Below are 23,306 nucleotides of genomic sequence, written 5' to 3'. Positions count from 1 at the left end.
AATAATAGGGGATAATGATACTAGCACACTTGGTTTTTATCCTTGGGTGCAGTTGAACCCCACTGATGAGATTTTGAAGGTATTGGAAGATCTGATTGCAGAAGCCGATCAAAAAAAAGAAATAGATATAAAAGATCAAATGTGTTTGAGTTTGGATGATGTAGGTTCTTTCAGGGCGTGTAGATCGGTGCAGCCCTTCCCAACTGTTCCAGGGTCGATCTTGGAGCACTTTTTCGAATGTACACTGAGGGACATAAAGGCAGAAATCTGACAACGCAGAATCCAACTTGACCCGGGAAGAAGTGGGAGCATTGACATGGCTTAAGAAAAATCGTTAGGTGGTATTGAGAAAGGCAGACAAGGGGGGTAACCTTGTTATTATGTCTACTGCGCAATATTGCGAGGCGTCAGCAAGACAGCTTGAGGATAAAGATATCTGTCGCCCGCTGCCCTCCGATCCCACCACACATTATCAAAATAGCCTCCACACACTACTCCGTAGAGGTGTGGAAGAGGGCTATGTTTCTAAGAGATTGGCTGTAGATCTGCTCCCACTCTTTCCTCAGCGTCCAGTCTGGTATCATATAGCCAAACTTCATAAATCCCTGACATCACCACCGGGACGACCCATAGTATCTGGCTGTGGGTCGCTCACGGAGAGGCTGTCCAGGTACCTTGACCACCTTCTACGCCCCTTACTTGAGGGGGTTCTGTCCTATCTTAAGGGCACTCTTGAGGTGTTGCGAATGGTGGAGCACACCACGTGGGTCCCCGGTGACAGACTGGCCACCATTGATGTGGTCAGCCTGTACAGCCGGATCCCACATGCCATGGAAATCTCCGCGGTCAAACGAATTTTGTTGCGCACCAATAAGGATGAAAAATATGTTGAATGTATCCTTGAATGCTTGGAATTTGTCCTTATACACAATGTGTTTTTATTCGATCGTAACTAGTACCACCAGGTGTCTGCGAAGGCTATGGGAACCCCCGTGGCGTGCTCCTACGCAAACCTCTTTTTGGGGGCGTGGGAGGAGTCTGCCGTGCTCTCGGACCAGAATCCATTCCGGGGGCTCGTCAGACAGTGGTCAAGGTACGTGGACGATATCCTGGTGGTGTGGTCGGGAACGGAGGGGCAGTTTGCTGAATTCACGCAGTACTTGAACCAAAACTAGGTCAATATGCAATTTACTTCAGAAATTGATAGGTCTGAGGTGATCTTTCTAGACCAGTGTTTCTCAACATTTTGTTGGTAAGTACTGCTTTTAAAACCCTGTCCTCACCAAGTACCCCCTAGCTGAGTAAACATTATCACAAGTACCCCTTGACAAATATATATTTAATTGTAGCACATGATAATTGGTTCTAAACCATTTCCAAGCATTTACTATTGCTTTTAATGAGCTAAAACACTAATTTGGTGTTGTTTAAATAGGATCTATAATTTTCTAAAACTCTAAACTTGTTATTCTTTGTTAAGTATATCAAGCCCGAGTACCCCCTGGAACCATCAGAAGTACCCCCTGGGGTACTCGCACCACTTGTTGAGAACCTAGGTTCTAGACATCAAGCTGGTGATAGAGGATGGTAAAATGATCACTAGGGGCTATAGAAAAAACACTGCCACCAATTCAATTCTCAATGCACAGAGTTTTCACCCTAGACACGTCACCAGGGGCGTATCTGGGTGACATAGCGCCTATGGCAAACACTGAAATTGCGCCCCTCCTCCCTCAACAGACCACCTTGTCCCACAATAACAGCTTCTTTTCTTGCAATGATACACATCTCCCCAGTATAGGTTGTTAACCCCCAAGTAAAAGTAACCAGAGGTAGCACCCTAGTATAGGTAACCAGAGGTAGTTCACCCAGTATAAGTAGACCCATGTTTACGTTGCCCTCCTAGTATATTTAGTTAGAGATGTCTCCCCAGTATAAGTAGCCTTCTTTAGCATAAGTGGCAAGAGGTATCCCCCCAGTAAAAGTAGTCCCTCAGTATAGGTAATGAGAGGTTCCCCTCAGTATAAGTAACCCGCTCCAGTATAGATTTGGCAGGTGTTCCCCAGCATAAGTAGACCCCCCCCCCCCAGCATATGTAGTGAGAGATGTCCTCCAGTATAAGAGCAGGTACAAATGCCTGTGAGGCATCCTTCAGTATGGTGGTGAAGCATGAGGGAGGAGGAGGCAGCCATGGCGCCCAATGGTGCTGTGGCGCCCATGGCACAAGCCATGCCTGCACCCCTCTAGATACACCTCTGCACGTCACTGAGGCCATCCCCAACGGCCAGTTTTTAAGACTGAGAAGAAACATTAGCAGGGATATAGACTTCGAGGTACAGGCGAGAGAACTCACTGCAAGGTTCCAGAGAAGAGGTTACGACCCAGATCTACTTAATAGATCGAAATTACGACAACACTGGCGAGAGAACGACGTTTACCTTTGATTATTCGTCGATGGCAGACCATATCAGAAAAGCCATACACACAAATTGGTCAATGATTACAAGAGATCCAGAATTGATGTCGATTTCACGGAAGGTCCCAAGGGTGGCCTTCAGGCGAGCCCCTACTCTGGGTAATCTTTTAACCAGCATTGAGTTTGTTACGCCAAAACCTAAAGACTGGCTCAGCACTGCCCTTCCGACTAGTAACCACAGATGTGGACGTTGTAAATGGTGTGCAAAGTTAATGACGCAGAAATGCATATAATTGGGAAAAGAGAGTGCAGATAAAAGGGTTTTTTTTACTTGCCAGACAGATTTTGTGGTTTATGTTATGCTATGTCCCTGTGACCGATTTTATATAGGTCAGACGACAAGACTGATGGAAGTGAGATTTGGTGAACATATCGGGTCAGTGAAGTCGGGAAAAGGTTGCACCCGATTTATTACCCACATGAGAGATGAACATAAAACAGAGAGGTTCAATATTAGATTTGCAGCACTAGAGAAATAAGAAATACTCCGTAGAGGGGGGGATAGAGAGAGACTTTTATTAAGGAGATATATATGAAGCAACAAAAAAGGGAATTGGCTCTTGGGTGCAGGAAAATTAATAAATAACTTTATTTATAAATCAACTATATATTATCAAAATCAATCAAAATTAATACAAAACCCCCCACCAATAATTAAAATGTATTCAGCTCCACCATAATTTGCCACCAGGACTCTCAATCAATATTGTAACTAAGGGGCTGCAGTTCCCCCCCAAAAAAACTGTCAAACTGAAGCAACTAGATATTAGTAGCTGGCTGGTTGATGCATAAAACCCAGTGTAAGAAATTCTCCAATCACAAATACAGTTCCATGCAATGAAGCAAGATGGCACATGATAAAAGTGATCTTGCTTCATTGCATGGATTGATTTTATGCATCAACCAGCCAGCTACTTGATTGAGAGTCCTGGTGGCAATTTATGGTGGAGCTGAATACATTTTAATTATTGGTGGGGAGTTTTGTATTAATTTTGATTGATTTTGATGATATATATATAGTTGATTTATAAATAAAGTTATTTATTAATTTTCATGCACCCAAAAGCCAATTCTCTTTTTTGTTGCTTCATATTATTTATTGTTGGCAGGATACATGGAAAGTTATTTTATTAGTGCTAATTTATTTATGGAAAAATGTTTTTTTTTCATATTCCCCAGTTAACTTTGATTCTCCTTATGAGTCATTTATATAGTATCTGCATATGAGGTATTTCAGCCTCTAGGAGATTTGCGTTAAGGGACTCTGATCAGACCATATGTATATAACAGCCATAATTCTTTTGGGCCATGTTACAGTGGGATGAGATTATACAGCAGGTGGGGGAGGAATGCGCACGGGATAGAGGGGCACGGAACGCTGAACAGCTGATTAATTCTAGCTTTAGAAAGTTAGAAAAACTCTATGAGCAGAAAAGCAGGACATGGTGAAATATAAAATTTAATGAAAAATGACGTTAGCCCGAGCATTGCCGCCCTATTGTGCGGAGCGCTAGTGTGAGTGTACGTTGGGGGCGTGGCTAGTGGACGTGAGGAGCGCAGCTAATATAAGAACGCCGTTATGGCGTCTGTGAAGTGTGCTCTGCGCTGCTCGCCTCTGAAAAGGCCGTTAGTAAACGGCGAAACATGTCAGGCTATCCTGCAGCGATCTAGCTCCTCCACTATTCCATCCGTGGCTCCTCATCATGCTTAGAACTGCCAACTCACAGCAGGACTGGTAACTATTTATACATGCATGTACGATCCATAACATCATGGCTGGATTTTGAACTTTGAACAGTGGATTCTTGCTAACACAACAAGTTATACCATGCCTGTTTTGCTCAACAACTGCATTTGGTCTTTGAGCTGGTGTTGAACTGGTTCTGCTATGCCTGGACACTGAGCACTGAGCATTGAGCATTGGACTTTTGCCATTACATTCTTCAGATCTCCATTGCTTTGCTTTGCATTGAGTCACAGCTTGGCTATATTATCATCCTGCATGTTCTGACTGTTTGCTTCATATATTCAAGCCTGAAGGTTTACCTATATTGCCTACTAACAGCATGAACAGCTACTGACAGCCTTTGCTTCATCTAATACCCATCCATTGCTGTTATATTAGCCCTTGCGATTGGAGGGCATGCTCATGTGGACTTTTATCATGTGCCATCTTGCTTCATTGCATGGAACTGTATTTGTGAACTGACATGATGCTTTCATCGCTGTGATTGGAGAATTTCTTACACTGGATTTTATGCATCAACCAGCCAGCTACTAATATCTAGTTGCTTCATTGCTTCAGTTTGACAGTTTTTTTGGGGGGGGGAACTGCAGCCCCTTAGTTACAATATTGATTGAGCGTCCTGGTGGCAATTTATGGTGGAGCTGAATACATTTTAATTATTGGTGGGGGGTTTTGTATTAATTTTGATTGATTTTGATGATATATATAGTTGATTTATAAATAAAGTTATTCATTTTCATGCACCCAAGAGCCAGTTCTCTTTTTTGTTGCTTCATATTATTTATTAGTGGCAGGATGCATGAAAAGTTATTTTATTAGTGCTAATTTATTTATGGAAACGTGTTTTTTTCATATTCCCCAGTTAACTTTGATTCTCCTTATGAGTAATTTATATAGTAGTTTTATTAAGGAGAGAGGCCATGGGACTGCTTGGCCTCAACGATAAAACCGAATTTCCCTGTATGCTTGATCCGTAAGCAAGGGCCTGGATGCTATGTTGATATTTTGTCTATGTACGTTTTGATACCCTGTTTACTGTGATATAAGTTGCGTTTTAAGGTTCTGTGGGCTAGATCTACCTAATGCTACTTTGTAGGTTGTAATTCCAGACAAGGTCGGGAGAATTGATAATAACCAAACGACCTGTGTTGTACGGGCACAGGGACATTCTCTTATATGGGGGGCATCTCTGACCAGCAATGACCAGTCTAGAACAATAATGATTATATTGGGCTTTGTGTGTAATTGACCAGCAATTGCGGTTCTTTTGCCCTATTATGGACCGGATCATCTTGGCGAGATAAGAGCCCCCCATGAGATGCCCTAGTGGGATGTGTCACCCCTGAGCTAGATGCCTTAATCGATGTGATTAGTTTGTGGCTATGTAATGTAAGAAGTACAATCCCTAATGTTGTGTTTTTGATGTTACTTTAAAATCACATGTTGTCACCTCACTTTTGTTGTTGCCTTAACGAGAGAGATGTTACTTGAGGGAATCAGGCCTTATAACCTTTGACAGCGCGTTATTGGTCGGTGTCCCCTCACGTCTATGTGCTTGGCTTGTTGCACTGGCCGCTTGGAGGGAGCTGGGAAAAAAGGGCGCAGGCAGCTAGTGGACAAAAAGGGCGCCGCCATTCACTCCCATAATAAATAACGTTTAATAGGCGCCGAGCAGGAAAAAAGGGCGCCGGAGCTAAATAAAGTTTACAAACGGCGCCCGGAGCTAAATAAAGTTTACAAACGGCGCCTGGAGCTAAATAAAGTTTACAAACGGCGCCCGGAGATGTTTAATGATTTATAACTGAGCTTGTGGTGATTTACGTTTATAAAATGCACCCGTGCCGAATTAACGTTTATGAAAATACTAAACATATTTATCTTATTTAAATAATTAAACCATTATTTAAAGTTTTATCCCTTACTGTTTTTAAAACATTATTCACAAAATAAAGCGATCAGTACGTAATGTAAATTGCAATATATTTTTTTATTTAAAGTTTTATCCCTTACTGTTTTTAAAACATTATTCACAAAATAAAGCGATCAGTACGTAATGTAAATTGGAATATATTTTTTGGAGTCACAATTTTTAAAACATTATTATCCACATAATAAAGCGATGACTAAGGGGGGTGGTTAGGGTTAGGCATCACCAGAGGGGTCTTAGGTTTAGGCACCACCAGGGGGGTATTAGGGTTAGGCACCACCAGGGGGGTCTTAGGTTTAGGCACCACCAGGGGGTCTAGGGGTTATGGATAGGTACAGGGAGGGCTTTGGGGTGGTTAGTTTTAAGCACCACCAGGGGGGTCTTAGGTTTAGGCACCACCAGGGGGGTATTAGGTTTAGGCACCACCAGGGGGGTCTTAGGTTTAGGCACCACCAGGGGGGTCTTAGGTTTAGGCACCACCAGGGGGGTCTTAGGTTTAGGCACCACCAGGGGGGTCTAGGGGTTAGGTATAGGTACAGGGAGGGTTCTGTGTGAGAGTAGGCTTATGTATAGTTTTACTACAATTTTAGTAATATTTACTAATGTTTTACAACACTTATTACGAACGTAGTTATATTTATATCATCGTTATAAAGAATATTTTCAGATTTCACAATAATATACAATTATAACAATTAATCATATATTATCGTTATTTTAATAAACGTAATTATAAGTTTCACTTTTGAAACAGGGAAGATTAAAGTTTTCACAATTGCCGATTTCATAAACATTTAATGATTTATAAATTTGTTAAACATTATTTGTAAACGAAATATAGCACACTATTTTTTAAACGCTATTAAAGATTAATTGTTAATTAGCGTTTACACCCCGCGCCCTTTTTGTCCAGGCGCCCTTTTTGTATGTATGCGCTTGGAGAACCAGCGCTGTTTGGGATTGTACTGCTGCTATGCGCAGTTTGACTGACAGATTGCTTTCCTGTCATGGCTTACAAGGGCTGGCTTAAATTTCCCCGCCCTCTTGATTCCCAAGAGACTCCAAGTCACGGAGCTCCAAGTCACGGACAAAGTGACGTTTCCGGAAGAGGCAAGGCTTGGGCTCCGTTTAATGCCACAGAGGGTCGCATACCTCTTTTGAGTGGTACGCAGCATGACCAAGCGTCAGACGCGAAACGGCCATCACTCGCTGTAAAAATCTATACGTTGGTTGCTATTGGCAACAGAACAACACACCTTTTACTCTGGCACCAGCAACTCCTTAGAGCTGCAACTCACTGCGACAGCAGATAGAGCAGAGACAGCCACCTTCACCTTTCAAGGGGTTTATTCAGCAATCAGGCATCTTGTGTTACATGTTGATTTCTTCAAAGTATAAACAGTCTTTCCTATGTCCTATGTGCATCACATATATTTACAGCATACAGACATGAAGCTAGTATTCTAACTAGGAAGCATAGAGAGAAGGATAGCATGCAGAAGACAAGACAAGACAAGACAAATAGCATTTATATCGCGCTTTTCTCCTGGTGGACTCAAAGCGCCAGAGCTGCAGCCACTAGGACACGCTCTATAGGCAGTAGCAGTGTTAGGGAGACTTGCCTAAGGTCTCCTACATTCAGGTGCTGGCTTACTGAACAGGCAGAGCCGAGATTCAAACCCTGGTCTCCTGTGTCAGAGGCAGAGCCCTTAACCATTACACCTTCCAGCCACAGAAGACAAAGTGAAGTAAAGTCTCTGCCATCCTGTCTCCCTATTTTATATGAACATCAGAGTTAAATTCTGACATCACCCAAGCCATACCCCCAAGCCTACAATTGGCGGGCATGGGCATGTGACCCACATCATCATCTAATATAACAGTGCTTTATAACCTAGTTGCGAAGAATGCAATGTTTTCCAAATATCGGCTTTGTTTACCGTTTCGTCGTCTGTCGGTATAGTTAGACCTGATAACTCATTATGTGTCCTTCTAGAGGAACATGTTCTTGTAAATGACTGCATATTTTCTCTCCGAGAAACTATGCTTAAAGAGACCCTGCATCTCAAGTCTTTACTAGACTTTAGTACCTGAGGCCTAGAATTCAAGTATACATTCTAACAGCCCCCCTGAAATGACTTGAGATGCAGTTTCTCCATTAGGGTTCAGACGGTACCTATGAGCCTGTTTTTGTTATGTTTCACCCTTCCATGCTCGTTTCCAAACACACACTCTCTGCTCAAGGTGAATGCCCCTGGAGGGAGAGCAAGACCTCTTGTCTCTCTGGGAATGCCCTTCTTCTAAGCCCTCATCCCATTCTCCGCTCAGCATTCTCGTCACAGGCGTGTCCCTTACATAGTCCACTTGACCATGGAAAAGTGAAACTTGTTTGTACCCAAAGCGACGGAGCAGTGCTAGGGGTCTTCTAGAAAACCACCTTTATACAATCGGCTCCATCCCATAGGTACCGCTGCTTGTGAGATTGTGTACTTGACACCAATCCTCTACCCATGTTTGTTTGCATAATTTTAAACACAAACTCACCTGTGTAATGATGCATATGATTGTAATCCCCATCACTACAACCAGTGGGTGCAGGAAAAAGGTTTTAACTGCGGAGGCCCAGTCTGAATGCCCCTGAAATATCGCCAGAAACCTTCTCCACCAGGTCAGACTGGAACTCACCTGATTATATTTGTGTTCAACCTCTGTCAGCTCTCCTTGATCATGGTGAAATATCACCTCTAATTTAAAGGGGCACTATGCCGAAAAATGTTAACATTTAAAATATGTGCTAACAAACAAATAAGTACATTTTTTTTTTTAGAGTAAAACGAGCCATAAATTACTTTTCTCCTATGTTGCTGTCACTTACAGTAGGTAGTAGAAATCTGACAGAAGCGACAGGTTTTGAACTAGTCCATATCTTCATGGGGGGATTCTCAGGGATTTATTTATTTTCAAAAGCACTTAGTGAATGGCAATTACTCTGTTCAACTGCCAAAAAACTGTGTAGCGAGCAAGGAAGCTGGCCAGCATCATTGTTTTAATCATTTTTAGGGAATATCTTTATAAAGAGTAAAAGCCTTGCTGAGAATCCCCTATGAAGAGATTGACTAGTCAAAACCTCTCGTTTCTGTCAGATTTCTACTACCTACTGTAAGTGACAGCAAAATAGAAGAAAAGTAATTTATGGCTCATTTTACTCTGGAAAAAAGTACGGTACTTCCTATTTGTGTATGTTTGTACATATTTTAAATTTTACAATTTTTTGCCATAGTGCCCCTTTAATATTATGTTTGTTTAACCTTTTTAACAAAGTGTTGTCTTGTGTCAAAACCTGTACCCATTTATCCCATGGTGTGTTACCCAGTACGTCCCCCTTGATGAACAATTATGAAAATGTACAATGAATGTGTCCGTGGACGTCATGTTAAAAAAACAAACTTTTCCTTCAGCCACTGGAAATATTGGTTTGGCTTTAGGATGGATCTTTTGAATGGCCGCTGTACATTCGGTGCTATTAAGCCAGCAGGCTTCATCACTAAATCTGACTTGTCCTGGCAAACACAGGTACTTATCTGCAAATTGCCAGCATGATGACAAGTAGAGATGGGCCGAACCTCCGATTTTAGGTTCGCGAACCCTGTTCGCGAACTTCCGCGAAAGGTTCGGTTCGTGAAAAAGTTCAAGAACCGCAATAGACTTCAATGGGGAGGCGAACTTTCAAAGTTTTAAAAAATTCTATCAACTGGAAAAATGATAGAAAACATGTTTCAAAAGCTCTAATACCTGGAGCCCCACCTAATTGAGTGAAATACACATCACTGCTGGAGGAACCACCCTCCCTCCCTCCCTCCTCCAAGCAAGGTCCTTTATACCATTTGCCTACCTACACTAATTAGTTATGGGACAGCTGCTACACACTCTGCTAGGGAAATTTTAATTTCCCACCTCCCTCCTCCCACCTCCCTCCTCCCACCTCCCACCTCCCTCCTCCCATTTCCTTTTAAGCTATACTAGTTGCCTGGCAGCCCTGCTGATCTATTTGGCTGCAGTAATAATAATAATCCAAACATTTGTATAGTGCTTTTCTCCTGTCGGACTCAAAGCACTCAAGAGCTGCAAGCCACAGGGACACACTCAAGAGGCCACCCTGCAGTGTTAGGGAGTCTTGCCTTGAACTCCTTACTGAATAGGTACTTGACCTAGCCAGGATTCAAACCCTGGTCTCCCATGTCAAAGGCAGAGCCCTTAACCAGTACACTATCCAGCCACTGTAGTGTGAATCACACCAGAAACAAGCATGCAGCTAATCTTGTCAGATCTTACAAAAATGTCAAACACCAGATCTGCTGCATGCTTGTTCAGGGTCTAGGGCTAAAAGTATTGGAGGCAGAGGATCTGCAGGATAGCCAGGTAACTGGTATTGCTTAAAAGGAAATCAATATGGTAGCCTCCATATACCTTTCACTACAGTTCTCCTTTAAAGGGAACCTTAACTGAGAATGATATGGATGTTTCCTGTAAACAATACCAGTTGCCTGGCAGTCCAGCTGATCTTTGTGACTGCAATAGTGGCTGAATCACACCCTGAAACAAGCATGCAGCTAATCCAGTCTGACTTCAGTCAGAGCACCTGATCTGCATGCTTGTTCAGGGGCTGTGGCTAAAAGTATTAGAGACACAGGATCAGCAGGCGATTCAGGCAACTGGTATTATTTTAAAAGGAAAAGTCCATATCCTTCTCCGTTTAGGTTCCCTTTAAGGATTTGTAGCATAAAAGCCAACTCACATTGGCTGGGATTTGAACCTGGGTCTCACTGTATGGTGGACAAGCACACTAACCACTATACCAACTGAAGCTGGCCTGAAATTGCTGGCCTAAAATTTACTATTTATGCTTAATACAAGAGAAAAAGTAGACAAGACAAATAACACAAAAGAGAAGGCCATGTCTGGCTAAATATCTGTAAGCAGTGGCTGCATGGTGTAATGGATAAGGGCGCTGCCTCTGACAAAGGAGACCAGAGTTAAAATCTCAGCTCTGTCTGTTCAGTAAGCCAGCACCTATTCAGTAGGAGACCTTAGGCAAGTCTTCCTAACACTGCTACTGCCTATTAATGTTGGGCGAACACCTAGATGTTCGCGAACGTTCGCCGAACATCGCCGCGATGTTCGGGTGTTCGACCCGAACTCCGAACATAATGGAAGTCAATGGGGACCCGAACTTTCGTGCTTTGTAAAGCTTCCTTACATGCTACATACCCCAAATTTGCAAGGTATGTGCACCTTGGGAGTGGGTACAAGAGGAAAAAAAAATTAGCAAAAAGAACTTATAGTTTTTGAGAAAATCGATTTTAAAGTTTCAAAGGGAAAACTGTCTTTTAAATGCGGGAAATGTCTGTTTTCTTTGCACAGGTAACATGCTTTTTGTCGGCATGCAGTCATAAATGTAATACATATAAGAGGTTCCAAGAAAAGGGACCGGTAACGCTAACCCAGCAGCAGCACACGTGATGGAACAGGAGGAGGGTGGCGCAGGAGGAGAAGGCCACGCTTTGAGACACAACAACCCAGGCCTTGCATGAGGACAAGAAGCGTGCGGATAGCAATTTGCGTTTTGAGTTACTTGGTTGGGGTCCGGGAGTGTTGCGTAGTCGTTTCCAATCCAGGATTGATTCATTTTAATTTGAGTCAGACGGTCTGCATTTTCTGTGGAGAGGCGGATACGCCGATCTGTGACGATGCCTCCGGCAGCACTAAAACAGCGTTCCGACATAACGCTGGCTGCCGGGCAAGCCAGCACCTCTATTGCGTACATTGCCAGTTTGTGCCAGGTGTCTAGCTTCGATACCCAATAGTTGAAGGGTGCAGATGGATTGTTCAACACAGCTATGCCATCTGACATGTAGTCCTTGACCATCTTCTCCAGGCGATCGGTGTTGGAGGTGGATCTGCACGCTTGCTGTTCTGTGTGCTGCTGCATGGGTGTCAGAAAATTTTCCCACTCCAAGGACACTGCCGATACCATTCCCTTTTGGGCACTAGCTGCGGCTTGTGTTGTTTGCTGCCCTCCTGGTCGTCCTGGGTTTGCGGAAGTCAGTCTGTCCGGGTACAACTGGCTAGAGGAGGGGGAGGATGTCAATCTCCTCTTTAAAGTCTCCACAAGGGCCTGCTGGTATTCTTCCATTTTGACCTGTCGGACTCTTTCTTCAAGCAGTTTTGGAACATTGTGTTTGTACCGTGGATCCAGAAGGGTATAAACCCAGTAATTGGTGTTGTCCAGAATGCGCACAATGCGTGGGTCGCGTTCAATGCAGTCCTAGGCCGAAGAGGTCATAGCCTAGGGTTACAAAAACCTGTTTATTTGGGCTATTTCAATGGTAGTGATGGTGACGTACATAAATCTCAGCTATGGCCATTAGCAACGTCTAAATTTCACGAAATGTCTCATGCAGGTAGAAGACATATTGTTAGACTTGGATTCCAAAGATGGGGTCCCTACATCTCTGCAAACCAGAGTTACAGGGGTCCAAAATTGGTAAAATCCCCCATAGACTTTTATTGCCTCCCTATTTCACTTTCCAAAATCTCACATCTTTTCAAAGGGCAATGGCTCTGCGGTACCAAATTTTCTAGCATTGTAGGGACAATGTAGCATTGTGGCATTGTAGCAAGCGTGCAGATCCACCTCCAACACCGATCGCCTGGAGAAGATGGTCAAGGACTACATGTCAGATGGCGTAGCTGTGTTGAACAATCCATCTGCACCCTTCAACTATTGGGTATCGAAGCTAGACACCTGGCACAAACTGGCAATGTATGCAATAGAGGTGCTGGCTTGCCCGGCAGCCAGCGTTATGTCGGAACGCTGTTTCAGTGCTGCCGGAGGCATCGTCACAGATCGGCGGCGTATCCGCCTCTCCACAGAAAATGCAGACCGTCTGACTCAAATTAAAATGAATTAATCCTGGATTGGAAACGACTACGCAACACTCCCGGACCCCAACCAAGTAACATGAACAATGGACATCTGTGATGGGTTAGCGTTTCCGGTCCCTGTTTATTGAACCTCTCATCTGTATTACATTTATGACTGCATGGCGACAAAATGCAAATTGCTATCCGCACGCTTCTTGTCCTCATGCAAGGCCTGGGTTGTTGTGTCTCAAAGCGTGGCCTTCTCCTCCTGCGCCACCCTCCTCCTGTTCCATCACGTGTGCTGCTGCTGGGTTAGCGTTACCGGTCCCTTTTCCTGGAACCTCTTATATGTATTACATTTATGACTGCATGCCGACAAAAAGCATGTTACCTGTGCAAAGAAAACAGACATTTCCCGCATTTAAAAGACAGTTTTCCCTTTGAAACTTTAAAATCGATTTTCTCAAAAACTATAAGCTCTTTTTGCTAAATTTTTTTTCCTCTTGTACCCACTCCCAAGGTGCACATACCCTGTAAATTTGGGGTATGTAGCATATAAGGAGGCTTTACAAAGCACGAAAGTTCGGGTCCCCATTGACTTCCATTATGTTCGGAGTTCGGCCATGTTCGGCCCGAACCCGAACATCTAGATGTTCGCCCAACACTACACGTGACCCGTTCGGCCAATCACAGCGCTAGCCGAACGTTCGGGTAACGTTCGGCCATGCGCTCTTAGTTCGGCCATATGGTGTTCGGCCGAACCCAAACATCACCCGAACAGGGTGATGTTCTGCAGAACCCGAACAGTGGCGAACACTGTTCGCCCAACACTAGTAGCGAGCCCAGGGCTCGCTACATGATAGCCGTTGCTCAGCAGCATCCCCCCGCCCGCTTCGATCGCCTTTGGCGATCTCCGATCAGGAAATCCCGTTCAAAGAACGGGATTTCCTGGAGGGCTTCCTCCGTCGCCATGGCGACGGGGCGGGAAGACGTCAGCGACGTCGGGACGTCATTGGGAGTCCCGATCCACCCCTCGGCGCTGCCTGGCACTGATTGGCCAGGCAGCGCACGGGGTCTGGGGGGGGGGGAGGCCGCGCGCCGCAACAGATAGCGGCGATCGGGCGCGGGCCGGCGGCGATCAGTGTGCTGGCGCAGCTAGCAAAGCGCTAGCTGCGTCCAGCTAAAAAAAAATTATGTAAATCGGCCCAGCAGGGCCTGAGCGGCACCCTCCGGCGGCTTACCCCGTGTCCAGCACAGGGTTACCGCTAAGGAGGTTAATGAAAGTGTTCTTAAGGCGATCCAGGTGCTTGTCTCTGTCCATCCTGGCAGAACATATCCGGTTGTACCTTATAGCTTGGCTGTAAATTATAGAGTTCTTAATGTGCTTGGGATCAAAACTGTCTTATCTTAGGTATGTGGGACGTCTGTAGGTTTGCGATACACAGACGTTTGTATGTTGTTACCCCTGATGTATATGGTGGTGTCTAGAAATTTAATCTCTGTGTGAGAGTAGGTAAGTTTCAATTTGATTGTAGGATGGAAGGCATTGAAGTTCCTGTGGAACTGGAGAAGATCATCCTCACTTGCGGACCAGATGATTAAAATATCATCAATGAAGCGGAAGTAGGCCATGGGTTTTATGCCACATGCATTGAGGTATTCCTCTTCGATTTTGGCCATGAAGAGATTTGCATACTGTGGTGCGAATCGCGAACCCATTGCCACGCCAATCTGCTGTAAATAGAAGTCCTGTCCAAAAGTGAAATAATTATGAGTGAGAATGAATTTGATCAGTCCAGCATTAGGCTTTACAGGTATGCCCTGACCCATAAGATATTTACGGCAGGCCGCAATACCATCATCATGGGGGATGTTCGTGTACAGGGACTCCACGTCCATCGTGGCCAGTATGGTTCCCTCAGGTACTGGGCCGATGGCTGTCAGTTTGTTCAGGAGGTGGGTGGTATCCTGTATGTAGCTGGGTCTTTTACAGACAAGCGGTTTCAAGATGTTTTCCAGCCACCCTGAGATGTTCTCTGTAAGAGTTCCGCTTCCTGAGATTATGGGCCTGCCTGGGTTTCCCTCTTTGTGGATCTTGGGAAGCTTGTAAAAGCAGGCTGTTCTAGGCTCTTCAGGGATAAGGGTCCTTACATGTTGTCTGATGTTTGCAGGAAATCTGTTAACCATCCTATTGAGTGCCATCCTGTAGCCTTTTGTGGGGTCCCTCTGTAATTTGGCATAGTAAGTGGTGTTAGATAACTGTCTTTGTGCCTCCTGGATGTAGTCACTGGTGTTCATTATGACTGTGGCACCACCTTTATCTGCTTGTTTAATAATAATGTCCTTATTCTCCTTAAGGGATCTGATGGCCTGTCGCTCCTGTGGGGTTACGTTCTGGGCCAGTGTCTTTCTTTTATTCAGGATCCTGTCAGAGATTCTGCGTCTGAATTTGTTGATGTATTTATCCAGGGCCGGGTTTTTTTCCTTCTTCGGGGGTCCATCCTTTTTTCTTCTTTTTAGATCTGGTGCGTTTTGGTCCATTATCCATTGTATCACAGGCTTCCTTATCATGATAGTGTTCCTTGAGTCGCAGCTTTCTGAAAAAAATTCCTCCATATCTCCACAGAGTGCAATCCTGTCTGTGGGTCTAGCAGGGCAGAATGACAGGCCTTTGGAGAGTACTGACGTTTCAGCTTCAGTAACCTGATAAGAGGAAAGATTCATTACACCTGTGGGTTGCTCTTTTTCTGCTGCTTGTGCATTGAGGCGTCCACTCTTAATTCTAAGTCTCTGAAGTTTTTTCTTTTTGTTGTTAATTAGGAATCTCTGTAGTTTCCTATAGAAGGTCTGTAGTTTATCCCATGCTCCAGTGCAGTCATCATTCAGAGACAGTTTCAGGCTCTGTATCTCATCCTTTGTATAATCCTCTTACGGTTATAGCAGACTCTTATAAGGTTATTCCGTATTCTCTCTGAGCTCCTCCTGCAGAAAAAAATATCTGTTTTCCCTTTTGATGTTTCATGTATGGTCAATGGATCATACTCAAAATGGGAGACTGTTAGCAGTGGGGTCCCACAGGGGTCTGTTCTGGGTCCAGTGCTCTTCAATTTATTTATTAATAACCTAGTAGATGCAGTAGTGAGCAATGTTGCTATTTTTGCAGATGATACAAAATTGTGCAGAATCATTAACTCTCAGGAAGATAGTGTCATATTGCAACAAGATCTGGATACGATGGCTATATGGGCACATACATGGCAGATGAAATTCAATGTTGACAAATGTAAGGTCATGCATTTTGGACGTACTAATGGTCTAGCACCATACAAAATAAATGGGATACAGTTGGGGACATCAAACTTGGAGAAGGACTTAGGAGTACTCATTGACAACAAGTTAAATAATCGTACTCAATGCCAAGCAGCTGCAGCTAAAGCTAACAAAATTTTGGGATGCATTAAAAGGGAAATAAAAACTCGAGATGCTAGCATAATATTGCCCCTGTTTAACTCTCTAGTAAGGCCACATCTGGAATATGGAATTCAGTTCTGGGCACCACATTACAAAAAAGATATTGCAGTTTTAGAGCAGGTGCAGAGACGAGCAACAAAATTGATGCGTGGGATGGAAGGTCTCACTTATCGAGAAAGGTTAGATAAACTGGGTTTATTTAGTCTAGAGAAAAGACGCCTTAGAGGGGATCTAATTAACATGTATAAATACATCAGAGGGCAATATAATACCTTGGCAGATGAGCTTTTTGTCCCTAGGCCTTCTCAAAGGACTAGAGGACATGATCTGCGCATGGAGGAAAAATGTTTTAGCCATTTATTTAGGAAAGGGTTCTTTACAGTAAGAGTGATTAAGATGTGGAATGCATTGCCACAGGAAGTCGTTATGGCAAACTCTATACCTGCATTTAAAGGGGGCTTAGATGCTTTCCTTGCGTTGAAAGACATCCATGGCTACAATTACTAGGTAATGCCTAATGATGTTGATCCAGGGATTTTATCTGATTGCCATCTGGAGTCGGGAAGGAATTTTTCCCTTTAGGGGCTAATTGGACCATGCCTTGTAAGGGTTTTTTCGCCTTCCTCTGGATCAACAGGGATATGTGAGGGAGCAGGCTGGTGTTGTACTTTATACTGGTTGAACTCGATGGACGTATGTCTTTTTTCAACCAAAATAACTATGTAACTATGTATATAGCTGTCTGTACCACCAGCCTGCAAACTAACAGGATGTAAGCCCAACGAAGGCTGCAAGGCCGAAAGCTTGCTTATTTTTATTCATTTTTAGTTAGCCAATAAATGGTATCATCCTGATTTAAAACTTCTTGCTTATAGGTGTTGTGCGTTAGCTGTTCCAAAACCATGTTAAAATGATCCTGGGTACCCACATTCTGCTGTCCCAATGTGCCTAATTGTTGAATGACCTCTTTTTAGTGCCATCACCCTTTTATCATAGAGAGTCCCCGGGGTGCTACCTGATGTATCCCGGGATTCTACCTCTCTACTGCAAAATGTCCCCTGATCCATTAAACTAACATCCCATGCTAATACTTATGGCCCTCCCCAGAAGAATATGGGTGGTACTCTCTCTTCAGGGAAATTGGTTAGCATATCAATGACAAATGCTATTCCCAACTGTCCTGATTGGACCTTTGCCCTCCTTATGTCCTGAGGCAAAATACGTACCTTCGGTCAGGAAAAATGTACTCTCGGCAATCTTTCTATTAAGAGTATCTGGTCACTTAACCATCTAACATGAGGATAAGTCCATAAATATGGAGTGTGTAGTATTGTCTCATATTGTGACCCGTGTAGTGAGGATGATGTTACCTGTGCTGGCTCTCCCTTTTCTGGGATCGCTCTCCCCAGCCTCTTTGTCACCCGAAAATGTGGCTGCATCTCGATTTTTACTTCTCATTCCAAGAACCAAAACCCTTTTGCTTTCCAGCCTTTATGTGTGTATAGTGGCCTCAGAGACACCCTCTGTTGGTTGCTCCAGGGTGTGATATTGTTCCCTGCTTCTCTCCTGGAGGACAGTGACGCTTACTGCTCGTTTCTCTCCAGTCTAGAACCATCTCACTCCGGAGAACCAAGACAAGGTAATCCTGTACCACACACTTCACCTTTTGCATATACCTATTGTAGTGCAATGTGCCTTTTAACCAGACTTTGGATCGGTGTCTGGGCTGGGAGAGCATGACATTCAGGAGTAGCATTGAGCTTCCGTTAATATCATTCTTCCAGCACACCTGACCCTTAATACCTTTTGCCACCATCGTGCCATGAAATCGGCTTCCATCTGGCACCAATGATCCTTTTCCCCTACCCGACTTGGTCCGTACTGTCCAATCTGAGGGTAGTGCAAAAGGATCAGTACCTTTTTCTCCAAACATGAACATGCTTGGGCCTTATGTTCTCATTAACCCCTCATTGTCCATGAGAATGTCTTCTCTTCTCCTAGGACGACATGGCAACCTATGATCACCATCAGCACGGTACCCTTTGTTATTAACTACCCTAAGACTGCTCCACGCCAAAGGGCGTGGCCGCAGCGGCAGCCCCAGGACGCCAATTGGCATCAGGTCCTGGAGCTGGCTACTGAAGGAGATTGCGCGCAGGGCGCGCGTGCATCTCCTTCTCGGGGGCGGGGCTCCGCCCCATCTTCAGTCTCCTGGGGGACAAGAGAGCGATCGGCTCTCATAGGCAGAAGCCTATGACAGCCGATCGCCATGATTAGGAGGAGGGAGGGGATTAAGAAAAAGAAAAAAAAAGCGAAATAGTAATAGAAACGACAACAAATATTTATTTAAAAAAAATAAACACAAGGGGGACGATCAGACCCCACCAACAGAGAGCTCTGGGAGAAAAGGGGGGGGGAATCACTTGTGTGCTGTTTTGTGCAGCCCTGCAGCTTGGCCTTAAAGCTGCAGTGGCCAATTATAAAAAAAAAGAGTCTGGTCTTTAAGGGGGGGTTAACCATATGGTCCTCAAGGGGTTAAAGCACCTCCTTGGGAAAGAAAAACATATGCACTTTGGATTATGCTTTGCTCAGTGTCTTTAGTCTCTGTTCAATATTGGAAAAGTCGTTCTTTTCCACTGCAGGATTGGCCGGAAACTTTTTCTCATCCGAATGACATCTCCATCTCTGCTCCTGCTGCCAGTAATTCAGCTTTCTCGATTCCATATTCGCCAAACTCCTGAAACAGAAATCCAACCAAATCAATTCTTATTAATTATTTGCATTTAGCCCTACTGCTCCGATCTCCATTTTACAATTTAGATTGATCTCGTTTCTGTGTAGTTCTTTTGAACTTTAACTTTTTGATGATGGGAAGGCTCTAAAGCCCTCTCCCTTACTTTATGTACCATAGCATAAGTACTTATCTCATTACAATGTGCTTCCCTCGGATCTCACCTTTTGAAGCACTGACCTCTACCTCCCCCCTGTACATACTTCGGCTGCTATGCTGACCGCAGTATGCACTGAGTAGGGACCACCTGCCCACTGCCGCAGCTTGCAGTTGAGCTTGCGATGTTCTTACCCATTTTACTTCACTTACCTAGGGCTTCATTTATCGCAACTAGCTCTGCCGGAAGTCCCATTTGTGAACCCAATTGGCAATGCTACTACTTCTGCACTTGCCCCAAAAACAAACACGGCTACCTCCTGTAGGAAGGTGTGCTTTCTATTTTACCTAAGCAAAACCCCATCCAGGGATTCGCATGACCGTTTACTACAACTGCATGTGAATCTCTGACTCCTGACTGTGTAGGGGATCCTAGACTGGACATAGGACTACTACCCCACAAATACACTGTCACTCTATACACAGCAATCTTGCCCCTTAGACTACTGTCAGTCCTGTGCATTGTGTGAACCCTTAGTACGAGCTGGAAGAAGAAAAAAAAATACCTTTTGACCAATCCGCAGACGCAAAACCCACACAAACTGCCCAGCCTTGACCTCTGTTAAACTCTGGCTTTGTCCCAGACAAAAAACGAAACCGCTTACCGCTCTGCAAATGTTCCGACAGACAGCTCGATTGGTCAACTCTTTTTCTGCATTATTTTCTTTCTCCATTGTTCTGTACCCTCTTATCCCCCTAACCTCTATCGGGGAACTCATGGTATATGTGATTCAAATCACTACAGGCACCCCCCTGATATGACTCAGGGAGATGCTTTCTATGTATCCAGTAGCCATCTGACAGCTACTGCATATAACCCCTGCTGATATTCCTGTACACAAACGATGGCCACACTCCGTGATTTCACATCCCAGGCTGTCCTGCTCATTAGGGTGGAGTCTGCACCAGCACAGCATAGGAATCAGCTCTCCTATGGGTGGTACCTTTCCCACAGGCCAGGCTAGATTTCCTATGCTCTCTTCCTTCACCCCTCCCCCCCCTCCCTCCTGAGGGAAGGGGTGAGGGTTTGTCCCTGGACTCAGCAGACTCTTCCCATTAGAGCATCACGACTGTCTGGGATCCGCCCCTGAACTCAGAGGCACCATTTTGAGTCCTGGAATATCAGACAAAAATGGCCATTTCCCATAGCAATGCCCACTACAAATTAGGAGAGAAAAAAACATACAGAAAAACCTGCTTGACACATTAGCATATCACATTGCAACAATACAAATTAATGTTACACACAGCTGAGAAGAAAAAAACCTTGATTCAGGAAAACACAAAAAGATAAAACAGCACTTTCCGGAATTTCACACACACATAACCCTAATTACCCCTCCCACAAGAAAAGAGGGGGAAATCTTACAGCTGTTAACAGATTTCCACAAAAATGCAACAATTAAACCTTACAAAACGAAACCAAATATTCCTCCCTGAGGAATGCAAAGCTGCGGAGCGAGGGAGCTCACAAAAAAGATAACTCATGGGAAAGAAAAAAAGTTCCTGCTGCAGTGCACTGCCCTAACTAAACTAGAAAAAAAAGTCAAACTTTTACCATTGAAACTGACACGTAGCATTGAAACTTTGCAGAATGTCGAAGAAAAAAACCCAAATACTGTTACTCTCTCTCTCTCTCTCCCCCTCCACCGACATCTAATGCTGTCCATAGAGAGAGCGAAGGAGAGAGAAAAGAAAAAAAAAACAGCCTCCCTCCCTGCTCCGCTGCGGGGAGATGCTGCGCTGTCCACAGAGATGGAAAATGGAAGGAAACATGTACTCGCCTTGCCAAGACTACTTGCGTCGCGTGGCCTCTGTACCTGAGATGAGCTCTGAGTCTTCTTCCCAGCATTCGTGGCAGTTTTCTCACAGGTGTCCGATGCGCTGAAGCTCCTAATGGGATCTGCCCAAACCCATTGCCTTAGACACCTTTACCTGCGTGTACACAGTCACACGCCATACACATCGGCACCTGCTGCCGGGAAACCTCCAGACTCACTCCGCACTGTGCTTATCTCCTCTTGATAAGCTTTGCACGTCTCGTCTCTGGCCTCCGCGGCCTGCTCTTAACTCTTACAGCTTACAGCTCTGAGCTTCTCCTGTTCTCTTGTGCTTGTTTCACAGAGATGTATGTCGCTGCTCCAAGAAGTCCTAATTAGACTGACTCTTGTGCACACCTGGATCACCAATCATCAATCTGGGATCGGTCTAGGGCAGGTGTCTCAAACTCCATTTACCTGGGGGCCGCAGGAGGCAAAGTCAGGATGAGGCTGGGCCACATAAGGGATTTCACACAAAAAGTCAATCAGCAGCTCCCCCCCCCCCCCCTTGCATTGATTTTTATTTCAAAATCTAATTCACACTGAAGCGAACTATTTTGCCACTTTTACCTTATAGTTCGCTTCAGTGCTCCCATTACTAGTAATCCGCCGTGTCCCCGCCGCAAAAATCGCATCGCCGCCTCTCCCTGCCCCTCTCTGTGAAGGAAGAGTGAGAGGGGCGGGCAGAGGCGGCGATGCACCGCGATTGACGTCAGGAGGGGCAGAGCTGAAGCTGAAAGCTCCACCCCTTCCAGGAAATGCCAGCGGATTGCCCCCCGGGCGATTTGGGGGCTTTGGAGCCCTCGTTTAGCTTTTGCCGGCGCGGGCCACAAAATATTGTATTGAGGGCCGCAAATGGCCCGTGGGCCGCGAGTTTGAGATCCCTGGTCTAGGGCTTCAGGCACCAACTGTAAGAATCTATATGTTGGTTGCTATTGGCAGCATCACAACACACCTTTTACTCCGGCACCAGCAACTCCTTAGAGCTACAACTCACAGTGACAGCATACAAGAGACAGCGACCTTCACCTTTCAAGGGGTTTATTCAGCAATCAGGCATCTTGTGTTACATGTTGATTTCTTCAGAGTATAAACAGTCTTTCGTATGTCGTATGTGCATCACATAGAATACTAGCTTCATGTCTGTATGCTGTAAATATAACTAGGAAACGTTAGAGAGCAGGATAGCATGCAGAAGACGAAGTGAAGTAAAGTCTCTGCCATCCTGTCTCCCTATTTTATATGAACATCAAAGAGTTAAATTCTGACATCACCCGAGCCATACCCCCAAGCCTACAATTGGCGGGCATTGGCATGTGACCCACATCATCATCTAATATAACAGTGCTTTATAACCTAGTTGAGAAGAATGCAATGTTTTCCAAAAATCGGCTTTGTTTACCGTTTCGTCGTCTGTCAGTACAGTTAGACCTGATAACCCATTATGTGTCCTTCCAAAGGAACATGTTCTTGTGAATGACTGCATAATTTCTCTCCGAGAAACTATGCTTAAAGAAACCCTGCATCTCAAGTCTTTACTAGATTTTAGTACCTGAGGCCTAGAATTCAAGTATACTTACATTCTAACACTCGCCACCTTTGTGCCCACCACCCACCTCCTGAACAGATGACCATTCGAACAATGGACACGTAAGCCTGGACGTATCTGGCCTTACTTTGTGTGGCTTTACTTTGTGTGTATCAGCCTGACAGGCAGCTTCCTCCTCAGCTAGCTATTCTTTGTTCAGTTTATCAGTCTATGTTTATCAGCCTCACAGAAAGCAGACAAGCTGGCAGTGAGAGCAGGGAGGTTGTTTCCAAGGAATAAAACATCACATGAGCACTGGAGGGGCGTGGAAAGGGTTAACTTGTTCACAGTACTGAAGAGTTGGCAGCCTTCCAGACACAGGTGACAAGTCCGACAGGGTAAAGATAAGCTGATTTATTACAGAGGCGGTGCAAGTAGAAAGTGCTGCAGTAAGCCAGGGCACAAT

The 23,306-nt window shown here is 44.6% G+C and overlaps 1 protein-coding gene and 1 long non-coding RNA gene across 5 annotated transcripts in view; one reads left to right on the top strand and one right to left on the bottom strand.

Annotated features, from left to right (window-relative positions):
- BSCL2 (BSCL2 lipid droplet biogenesis associated, seipin) overlaps positions 1-23,306 on the top strand; it is a 354,626-nt gene that overhangs the window by 325,932 nt on the left and 5,388 nt on the right. The window lies entirely within an intron of this gene.
- Positions 18,866-23,306, bottom strand: part of LOC137538459 (uncharacterized) — a 145,618-nt gene continuing 141,177 nt past the window's right edge. For all 4 annotated transcript variants that reach the window (XR_011024796.1, XR_011024797.1, XR_011024795.1 and 1 more), the window contains one exon: positions 18,866-19,282. This is a non-coding gene — a long non-coding RNA (uncharacterized lncRNA). The remainder of the gene's footprint in view (positions 19,283-23,306) is intronic.

This window comes from Hyperolius riggenbachi, chromosome 11 (assembly GCF_040937935.1).
Source record: "Hyperolius riggenbachi isolate aHypRig1 chromosome 11, aHypRig1.pri, whole genome shotgun sequence".
Classification (NCBI taxonomy): domain Eukaryota; kingdom Metazoa; phylum Chordata; class Amphibia; order Anura; family Hyperoliidae; genus Hyperolius; species Hyperolius riggenbachi.
The sequence above is the reverse complement of the archived record's forward strand: the minus strand, read 5'-3'. Positions and strand labels throughout refer to the sequence as shown.